The sequence below is a fragment of the Petaurus breviceps genome, unplaced genomic scaffold, assembly GCF_028583685.1.
Source record: "Petaurus breviceps papuanus isolate PSGF00001 unplaced genomic scaffold, PetGlider_PUasm1.0 220, whole genome shotgun sequence".
Lineage (NCBI taxonomy): Eukaryota > Metazoa > Chordata > Mammalia > Diprotodontia > Petauridae > Petaurus > Petaurus breviceps.
This window is the reverse complement of record NW_027185876.1, coordinates 8,140,381-8,150,617: the sequence shown is the minus strand read 5'-3', so window position 1 is coordinate 8,150,617 and position 10,237 is coordinate 8,140,381. Positions and strand designations below refer to the sequence as shown.

At 38.1% G+C, this 10,237-nt stretch overlaps 1 pseudogene; it reads left to right on the top strand.

Moving 5' to 3' along the window:
* The first annotated feature begins 6,977 nt into the window (after positions 1-6,977).
* On the top strand, positions 6,978-7,622 carry LOC138166057 (large ribosomal subunit protein eL29 pseudogene; annotated as a pseudogene).
* The last annotated feature ends 2,615 nt before the right edge of the window (positions 7,623-10,237 follow it).

The window sequence follows — 10,237 nt, the reverse complement described above, 5'->3', positions numbered from 1 at the left end:
TCAGGATATGGCATCAAGGTTGGTAATTATTAATGTTCTCTTAGTCACCCCCTTTTTCCGTGTTAATAAGGTTAAATATTTTCCCCATTCCTTTGCTGCCTTTCTCTCAGTAAGACACCTTGTTTGTTGGTCCCCAGTCATCATAACTGCATCACCACCATCACAGAGGTCTTCTTTATGTTCTTACTTTAATCTGACTGCTTTTCCCATCTCTGTTCTCTTTAGAGTCATTTCTAATTCTGGCCTAAAATAATCTGGGACTGTAGTGGTGAGTCCAAGTATAAAGTTACAACATTTGTGATAAAGAAGGCAGTTAGTTTAAATTGATTTTGCAATTTTCCTCTCAGTTCGTTTATTTATTTATTGGTCCTATACCATCCTCCCCACCATTTTCATTGTTAAATGCCCTTGGTATGACTTTACTTACTTGAATATCTTGTCAAGCCTTCTTTACACCAGTTTCATCTTCAACTGCTTCTTTATTCTTCACGAGATGATACTGTTCATAACTGTTCATCATCCTTATTAAGATTTCATAAACAAGTTTAAATTCCTACCAGGTGCTGTCTTTGGTAGTGACCTGCCTCTGTTTTGCAAATAAGTAGGTTAGGGAATACAGTGAATACAGCTGCTGGACCTGGAGTCAGGAAGACCTGAGTTTAAATCCAGCCTCAGACAATTTCTAACTGTGTGACCTTGGGCAAGTCACTTAACCTCTGTTTTTTCTTAATTTCCTGATCTTTAAAATGGAAATAACAATAGCACTTACCTCCCAGGGTTGTTGTGAATATCAAATAAGATAATAATTATGAAGTGCTAACACTTTCCCTGGCACATAGTAAGTGGTATATAAATTTTAGCTATTATTATCATCATCATCATTATTGTTATTTTTACTGACTGAACCACTTTCTGAGTGCTCTTTTGGTTTTCTTGGTGTGGCAATTAACTGACATTAGTTAAACATCTGACAGTAATATGTTTTATCCATTTCCATTTGGATTTTCTAATATCTTTAATGATACTTCAGGGATAATTCAATTAGATTGTGTGCCATGTAATATTTAATTATTATTTCTTGTTTGTATATATATAGTTGTTTTACTTGTCCTGATTTTACGTACGATGAGTCAATTATCTGATTATACACAGATTCAGGAAAACTCTCATGCCAATAACAAATCATTTAATGTCTGCTCAAATATAACCTGTCTCATTCTTTCTTTTATATTTGGTGTATTCTATGTCTAGCACCTATCAATTCCTTTTTTCAAATAAAGTTTTAATGGTATAAAGACATGAAGTTTCTAGATAATCCAGAATCTTTCCCCCTTCTTCATAATTATCTTTCCTCTAGAAATAGTCTTCCAGTATATTTTTTTCTCATCCTCATCTTTTCTCAGCTTTGCATTTAAGTCACCAAGACCCAGGGTACGTGTTGACTTGATTTTGGGCATGGGGAAAAGGTCTTATAAGGTTCTTTACAGAATTTCCCTAGCACTTCAGTGTCTTGGTATTGATTCATAAACCACAATTATCTACATAGTAATCATTCTACAAATATTTATGATTAGTATGACAATATATGATGATTAAATATCCCATAGAATAACGTCTCTTTTGTCCCTGCACGTACAATAAAATCCACCCTTCTCATTCCTTTATTTTCTTCTCCAAAGAGTATTTGTGAGCCATCATTTCCATTTTTTCTGTTTCTTTTATACTATCAAAATTGATATTATTCAGCTCTCCCAGCATTATGTCCATACATTCATTGACAAGGATCATGCATAGAGCACTAATAGTCAAATTAATTTTTATTGGTGATAAAAAAATTGTGTGATCCTTATATAGACATATAGACATATGTATATATATACGTATATGTATATAAGTGGGTGTGTAGCTATACACACACGTCTATACATATAAGCTTCTTGAGAGCAATGTCTATTTCATTTTTTATCTTTGTAGTCCCTCATCTGTAGCACATAGTAGGTGTTTAAGAAATGCTTGTGGATTGATTGGTAGAGAGACCTGCGATTTCAGCTTTGCTTTTGTTGGTGGAGATCCAAAGAGAAATCTCTGTATCTAGTCAGGCCCAATTACCCAAACATGCCAACTTCTTGCCATCCTTCTTAGGGCCACCATTCCTGTCATAGTACTTCCCAGCTTGACCCCTAACCCTCACACTAGGGCCAATAGTCCAATTTCATTCCACGGCATTGCAAGTTCAGTGCATCTCCCCCCAGAGGCACACTTTCTATTTCCTTCCACAAAACAATAATCACATTAATCTATGACTCTTGGGAAGGGCATATCTGTCATTCATTTACCTTCTGACTCCATTCAAAAACCCTGTGACTAGATGTCATCCTGGACTCCACTATCTCTTGCCATCACCCCCACCCATCCACCCTAATCCATTCCCAAGACCTGCTGATTTCACCTGTGCAACATGTTTCCAATACTCTCCTTTTTTTAATTCCGACACTGCCCCAGCACTAATTCAGGACCTCATCACCTCACACCTGGAATATTGAAATAGCCTGTTGATGGGCCCTAGATCAATCCATCCTATTAGCTACTAAAGTGGTTTTCCTAAATCACAGGTCCAAAGAGGTCATGCCACCATTAAAAAACAAACAAACCCACAGAGGCTCCCTATGGCCTCCAGAATTAAATAAAAATTGAATCTGTCATTCAAAGCCCTTCATAACCTATCACACAAAGCCAAACTTCCTCTCTTCTTACACCTTGTGACATAACACATACTCTTTGATCTAGCAACACTGACCTCCTGGCTGTTCTGGAAACAAAACACTCCATCTCTGGGCTCCAGGCATTTTCTTTGTCTATTCCCCCATACTTGGAATGTTTCCCCTCCTCATCTCTATCTATTGCCTTCCCTGACTTCCTTTAAGTCCAAAATGCAATCTTTACTTCCATAGAAGTTTTCTTGGATGTTTCCTATTTCTCCTATATATAACTTGTTTGTACATATCAGTTTGCTTCGATTATCCCCCATTAGATTATAAGCTTCTTGAGATCAGGGACTATCTTTTGCCTCTTTTTATATCTTCAGGGTTGAGCACATTGCTTGGCACTGGTAGATACTTTATAAATGTTTACTGACTTACAGACTGCCCTTTCCTAGGGAGATCATAGCCCTAAAGGTAGAGTCTCCCCCTTTTAGAATGTAGATACCTTGAGAGCCAGGACTGACTGACCGACTGACTCTGACTCTGACTCTCTCTCTCTCTCTCTCTCTCTCTCTCTCTCTCTCTGTCTGTCTCTCTCTCTCTCTGTCTCTCTCTCTGTTTCTCTGTCTCTCTCTGTCTCTCTCTCTGTTTCTCTGTCTCTCTCTGTCTCTGTCTCTTTGTCTCTCTCTGTCTGTCTCTTTGTCTCTGTCTCTCTGTTTCTCTCTGTCTCTCTGTCTCTGTCTGTCTGTCTGTCTCTCTTTCTCTCATGTCTCAAACCAGATTTGAACTCAGGTCTTCCCCAGGGCTACTGTGTCACCTCACTGCCCCTCCATCTCTTGTAGGTGTGTGTGTCTGTGTCTGTGTCTGTGTATCACTTAGTGCTGTATATAAACGAGTTTTTATTAAAGGCTCTTTCTTTTGGCATTCATTCCCTCATTCATATTCAAGTTATCATCTTAGAATAGTGGTAACTGCCTTGGTCTTTGTAAGAGACAGACCTGGAACACACATCTTCCTTCAACTTGGGACATCTTATCAGAACCATGAAGGAGTATTGGAATAAGTGCATTTTTTTTTTGTATAAAAATTAAGAAATTATCCTTCATCCTTACTTATCAATCATCCTTACTGTATCTAATGAACTAGCTTCTCTTTGGCTGCTATTTTGTTTTTTCTTCTGTCCACCAGCTACCCCTATGGCAGGTAGAGGGTTTATAAGTATACTGGCATAGTTTTAGCAGCTGAAGTGAATGTCCCTATTAATGATGTTCCAATTTCTACTCCCTGGAATTAAGTCTAATTCCAAACTCTAGTGGGCTTGAAGAATCTGAGCTAGCCATTCTTGGCTTGGATTATAGAAAAATGAGTTGCATAAGAAGGCAGACTATATAACTGGTTGTCACAGCTAATTTGACCTCAGCAGAGTTTTGCTTGGGTGTGGAGAGGAAGGGAACAAAGATCGAAACTGTCAGAGGCTTCATTTCCTAAGGGGTCCAGCAGAGAATTGGAAACAGGAAAGAAGGGGCCACAACCCTTTTCAACAGAAAGGGCGAATCACAGAAGGAATCAGCTCCTGAGAGTGCAGCTTGGGGTACATGAAATGCAAGTATCCTCAGGAAAATGCCCCCTTTCAAGTAGAACAGGAGGAGAGTCTTAACTAAACCAGGCAGACAAACAGCATCATTTGCATCTGTTTCCCAGATGGAGACAGTGATATTAACTTCAAACTCAGGAAATTCTCTGGAATCTTATAAAACATAGTATTGGTATTTTGAAATGTTGAGGCTTGAAAGCACACATGTTTAAATCCATGTGTTATTTCATATCGTGTGTGTGTGTGTTATGTTTAGTTTAATGATATCTAGGACAGAGTGATATTATTTTAGTATTGAACTTAATGAATTGATTGAGGAAGAAAATGCCATTTATGAAAAAAGATTGAATCTTTTCTCATAAGTTCCTTGCACTCCGTACAATTGGTATTGTTGCTACTCTTTAGTTGTGGGGTTTCCTTGGCAAAGACACTGGAATGGTTTTGCCATTTCCTTCTCCAGCTCATTTTAAAGATTAGAAAATCGAGGGAAACAGGATAAATGACTTGCTCAGGGTCACACAGCTAAGACATGTCTGAGGTTAGATTTGAACTCAGGAAGATCAGTCTTTCTGTCTCCAGGCCCAGCTGTGGCTACCTAGTTGTCCCCCACAAAATTGTACTAATGCTCAAAAATGCACTACATCTACCATCAGACTTCAGTTTTGCTCATCATTTAAAAGCTTTCACAATTTGGCTCCAGCCTTTTGTTCTAGATTGATGACACAATACGCCCAGCCTGCATAAAAACTCTTCATCTACCTGTCCAGATGCTTATGTTGCGATAGCCCTGGTATTAAAATGAATTCCTAGGTATTTTGGATAGGACAGTGGATAGAGCACTGAACCTGGACAGTTACACAGCTGTGTGACCCTGGGAGAGCTATTCAACCTCTGTCTGCCTCAGTTCCCTCATCTATAAAATGGGCATGATGAGAACAAAATAGATAATATTTGTGAAGTGCTCTGAAAATTTAAAGTACTATGCAAATGTTAGCTACTATGAATTCACAGAATTAGAGTCTTACAAGGGACCTTTGGAGACTACCTAGTCCAAATGCAATGTGAACAGAAATCATCTCTATGATGCAAGCCATGCTGTCAAAATCTTAACTGTCTGTTTGGGTAAAGGAATTAACACACTCAAAAGAGTTGAGAACTGTTAGGAACTGTAGAATTGATTGAAATTCCAATAGGAACTAAAAAAAATGAGTTTCTTAAAATGAAAAAAAAACTGAAAAAGTTTCCTTGAAGAAGGGAGGGTAAGGGGAGATGAGGCAATAAGCTAGACCATGGAAAAAAACAAAACTCAAGATGGAACAGTCCTTTCCTTTAAGAAGCTCACATTCTATCATATGGTGAGGTCCTCCTGAGGCCACATTTATGGATAGTGCTGTACTGACTTGATCAAGGTCCCACACTGTATGTCAGTGAGATTTGCAGTTATTGAAAATACCCAATCAATCTGCATACAAAAAACTAAATGAATGAAAATTGGCTATTGTCCTGAATAAAATAAAATGCCACTACAACAAATAGGCAATTTGGGTTATATATATATATATATATTTTTTTTTTTTTTTGCTTTTTTGGAGCGGGGAATGTAAGGCAATTGACTTGGTCAATGTGCTCAGGATCACACAGCTAACAAGTGTTAAGTGACTTGGCTAAGGTCACATGGCTAAGTGTCTGAGGAAGGATTTGAACTCAGGTCCTCCTGACTCCAGGAATGGTGTTCTATTCACTGTTCCACTTAGCCGCCCCTCAGCTATATTCTTGTTGCTATTGTTTAATATTTTATTTTTGTTCATTTAAAATTTTTTTTTCTTATTGATCATGATTTTTGAAATATCACTATATTTCTTCCTAGTATCCTTTCCCCTCTTCCTTCCTAGACAGCCATTCAATATGATATTGTTTTTATAAGAAAATAAAGAGGAAGAAAAACAAACATAATCAATACATTGAAAAATTCTTAAGATGTGTTACAGATTAAACTTGTGGCCCTCCCACTTCTTCAAAGAGGTGGGATGAAGGTATCTTTTCATTTCTTCTTTTGAGCTATTCTTCTTCTCTGTGATTTTACAATATATACTTTTAAGTAAATAATTTGGTTACATGAAACTGAAAAGCTTCTGTATAAATAAAATTCATATATCTAGGGGAAAAGAGAGAATCATTAAAATGGGAGGTTTTTCTATCTTATTAATTAAGCTTCAGTTGTTTCAGTTATGTCCAGCTCTTTGCGACCCCATTTGAGGTTTTCTTGTCAAAGATACTAGAGTGGTTTGCCATTTCTTTCTCCAGCTCATTTCACAGATGAGAAAATTTGAGGTAGACAGGGTTAAGTGACTTGCCCAGGGTCACACAGCTAGGAAGTATCTGAGGCTGGATTGAACTTAGGTCTTCCTGACCTCAGTTTTGACATTGTTTCTACTGCATCAGTTAGCTGTCCCAGTTATCTGTCTGTCTGAGCATAAAATTGTCAAAAGATTTTGTGGGATATTCTGTATTAAAAACCAGAAACCATTCTCCAGTAGATTAATGACCAAAGGATAGGAAGAAACAGTTTTCCAAAGATTACTAACATTTACGTGAAAGAATCTTCCAAATCACTTTTCTCTCTCTTCCTTTGGCCTCTCCTGGTCAGTGGAGTGCCTGTTAGCATAGGCTGCGGTGTAAAGATGGCTAAGTCTAAGAACCATACCACCCACAACCAATCACGAAAATGGCACAGTAATGACATCAAGAAACCTAGGTCACAGAGATACGAGTCTCTGAAAGGGGTTGACCGGAAGTTTCTGAGAAACATGAGCTTTGCCAAGAAACACAACAAGAAGGGGCTGAAGAAGATGCAGGCCAACAATGCCAAAGCCATCAAGGCCCAAGCAGAGGCCATGAAGGCCCTGAGCACCATGGCCTCCAAAGCCAAGCTCCTCAAGCCCAAGATCCCCAAGGCCAGCACCCGGCATGCTGGCAACAAGATGGCAACCAAGTGTCCAGGTCCTAGGATCGGCATCAAATGTCCAGGCTCTAGGATCACAAAGCCTGACTCTAGGGTTGCCAGAACCATTGACCCTAAGGCTACCAAGCCCACTGACCCCAAGGCTATTAAGTCCACTGACCCCATGGCTGCCAAGTCTGCCTCCAAGGTCAGTAAGTCAGATCCCAAGGCTACCAAATCTGGCCCCAAGGCCACCAAATCTGATGCTAAGGCCGCCAAGTCTGACCCCAAGGTCACCAAGTCTGATTCTAAGGCTGCTAACCCAAAGATGCTGGGGCTAAAGCTGCTAGACCCAAGCCTTCAAAATAGATGCTTCAAAAGCTAAAACCACCCTTTTTTTTCCCAGCCAGGGTATGATTATTCACTATTTTGTACAAATAAAGGAAATGGCGAGTCATAAAAAAAAAAGAATATTCCAAATCAATATCAGTAACAGAAATACCAATCAGACAAACCCTGAAGTTTCACATCACATCTTCAGAACTGGCAAAAATGACAAAAAATGGGAGTAGTCAGTGTTGGAGGGGCTGTGGGAAAACATGTTTATTAGTATATTGGTGGCGAAGCTAAAAGTCAGTACAACTCTTTTAAAAAGCAATTTGGAATTATGCCTATTATATGTCATCCCCATGCCCAGTTTGCTTCAACAATTTTTGGTGCAGATCTTTGACTTCATGACAGTAGGAAGTCAGACAGAATATGGAAATTCCCTATAGCAAAACAGATCTGGAACTGTTCTTCTAGTTTTAATCTTTGAGAGCTGTGAAGAGCATGGAGACATAAATGACTAGCCCAAGATCACAAATCCCATGTGTCAAAGACAAGACATGAAACCCAGGTCTTCTGACTCTAAGGTACACCCTCAATCAAGTGTGCCATGCTATGCCAGAATACAACATGCTGCAACTATACAGCACATCAATTGGGATAAGAGATTTAAAAGGTTTTGGAAAATTCTAAAGTGGCATTTATATGGATGTGTGTGTAAATATACATACATAATATATACATATCTCTACATTGAGGTCATATATCATTATCAATATGTGAAAATTTGGTATTATAGAAAATGGAAATGGAATAAGGGAGAATATCTCTGTGCCTTTAAAAAAAAAAAACTCTCTGCCACCTGCTAATAAATGAGCAAAAAGAACCCTGTACCAGGGCAGAACCACTCTGAAGCTTCTAAGGAGTTAGGGTATTATCTCCATATGATAAATGACTTCATTAAAAAACAAAACAACAACCAAACCCCCCCGAAAAAAAAAACCTGAAAGAGACATGAGATCTCTTACTAGGTTAGTGACATAGCTGCAGATATGTAGCTGTTTTCTTTTTGCTTCTAAATCTGGACAGAATACCGAAAGTCGAGATAAAGACTTTTCCTTTCCATAAACACTTAATAGACCCAGGGAGTCAAAGGCTTTTCTTTGTAAAATTGTGTTTATTTTGTTGTTATTTCTTTTTAAGAAAAAATCTGCAATTGTCTGTGAAGATTATGATGTCTGATTCATTAAAGTTTAATTTGCTTGGGGGGTTTAAAAAAAATCATTGGCACAGCAGTCCCATTCCATCCAATGGAGCACTCATTATCCAAAGGTTAATGCTAGAAATAAAAGTCACTCTACATGCCTATTCTTACATGTTTAAGTGATAGAAGGTGAGCTTTTTTGGATTAGAGACAAATCATTTCCATTTGGAAAATGTTGGTGACAAGGATATAGATTCACAAGTTATTTGTTAATAACTTCCTCATTCACATTTTCATAAAGACATCCACAATGAAAATAATCCCATAAAGCTCTTATTTTGCATCTGGATACAGCTGCACAGATATTCAAGGTGCATTTGTTTGGCTTTTATTTTTGCACCTGAATCAGATTGAACACAGCTTTTTATCCAAATTTGACTGCAAGCTTTCCCTCATTGATATTTACCCATGAGCCTTCTTGGAAATTGGTAACATGGGTCTTTTTACCTAGTCACATAAGGCCATGCTCCTCCTAAAAGTAATGGCCCCTCTAACTTAATAGAACGCAGCTGAAATCAGATATTTTAAGGGAGCAAAACCTCATACATTTGAAAACAAATGGATATGAAGCCGCCTCTTTCCCTTAATCATTTCAATTATCTCATTAATATTTGTTTTGATGCTACAAACAGAGATGTACTCTGTAACATCTGGTTGTTGTGCGGGGGTTTTTACTGAATCACAATTGGCTGCTAATAGCAGCAACAAAGAAAATTATGAGAAGATTGTATCAGCAGCACAAATGTTTTCCGTTGTTGTTTTCCAGTACTGAATATGCTTTTGGAGACACAAACACACACACACACCACACACACATTAAGACAAGAAGGACTGTAGTTTCCCCGGCTGTCTATCTCACATATTCTGTGAATGGAAGCATTGGTTTGTTACCGGAGAGCAAAGCAACTGCTTATGTGATCGATATAGAGCATTATCTTAAATCATAGCATGAATTCCCAATATCATACATAAAATCAATAAAACACACAAAGAACAGGACTGAAATTTTGCACTAAAACATAGCCTGCTGCTTTGGAAAATAATATTTAGTAGGTTGGATTTTTATTTTTTTTTGTTTTACTAATTATGAGCTCAGTGGCAGTTTATACTGCAGTAAATCTGCTGGTGTGAGATTAAACCTGTTATTGAACAGAGTTTTGAATCAACTGCAAGGCACTCATCACTGCTGGAGAGTGAACATTGCTGTTATCTCATTTAAAAGTTGGCCAGCAAAGCAGCCCATTTGTTTAAAATGCAATTAAGCTGGTGTCTTGAAGAGAAATTAGCAAGGAGTTCTTCATTCTGGAGGCAGAAGAGGTCTGTTAGTAGACACATTAATCCTGTGATTTGGGACATTGCCACAATTTGGGACCCTGCTCCAAAAGACTGTATGGACACATACAAACCAA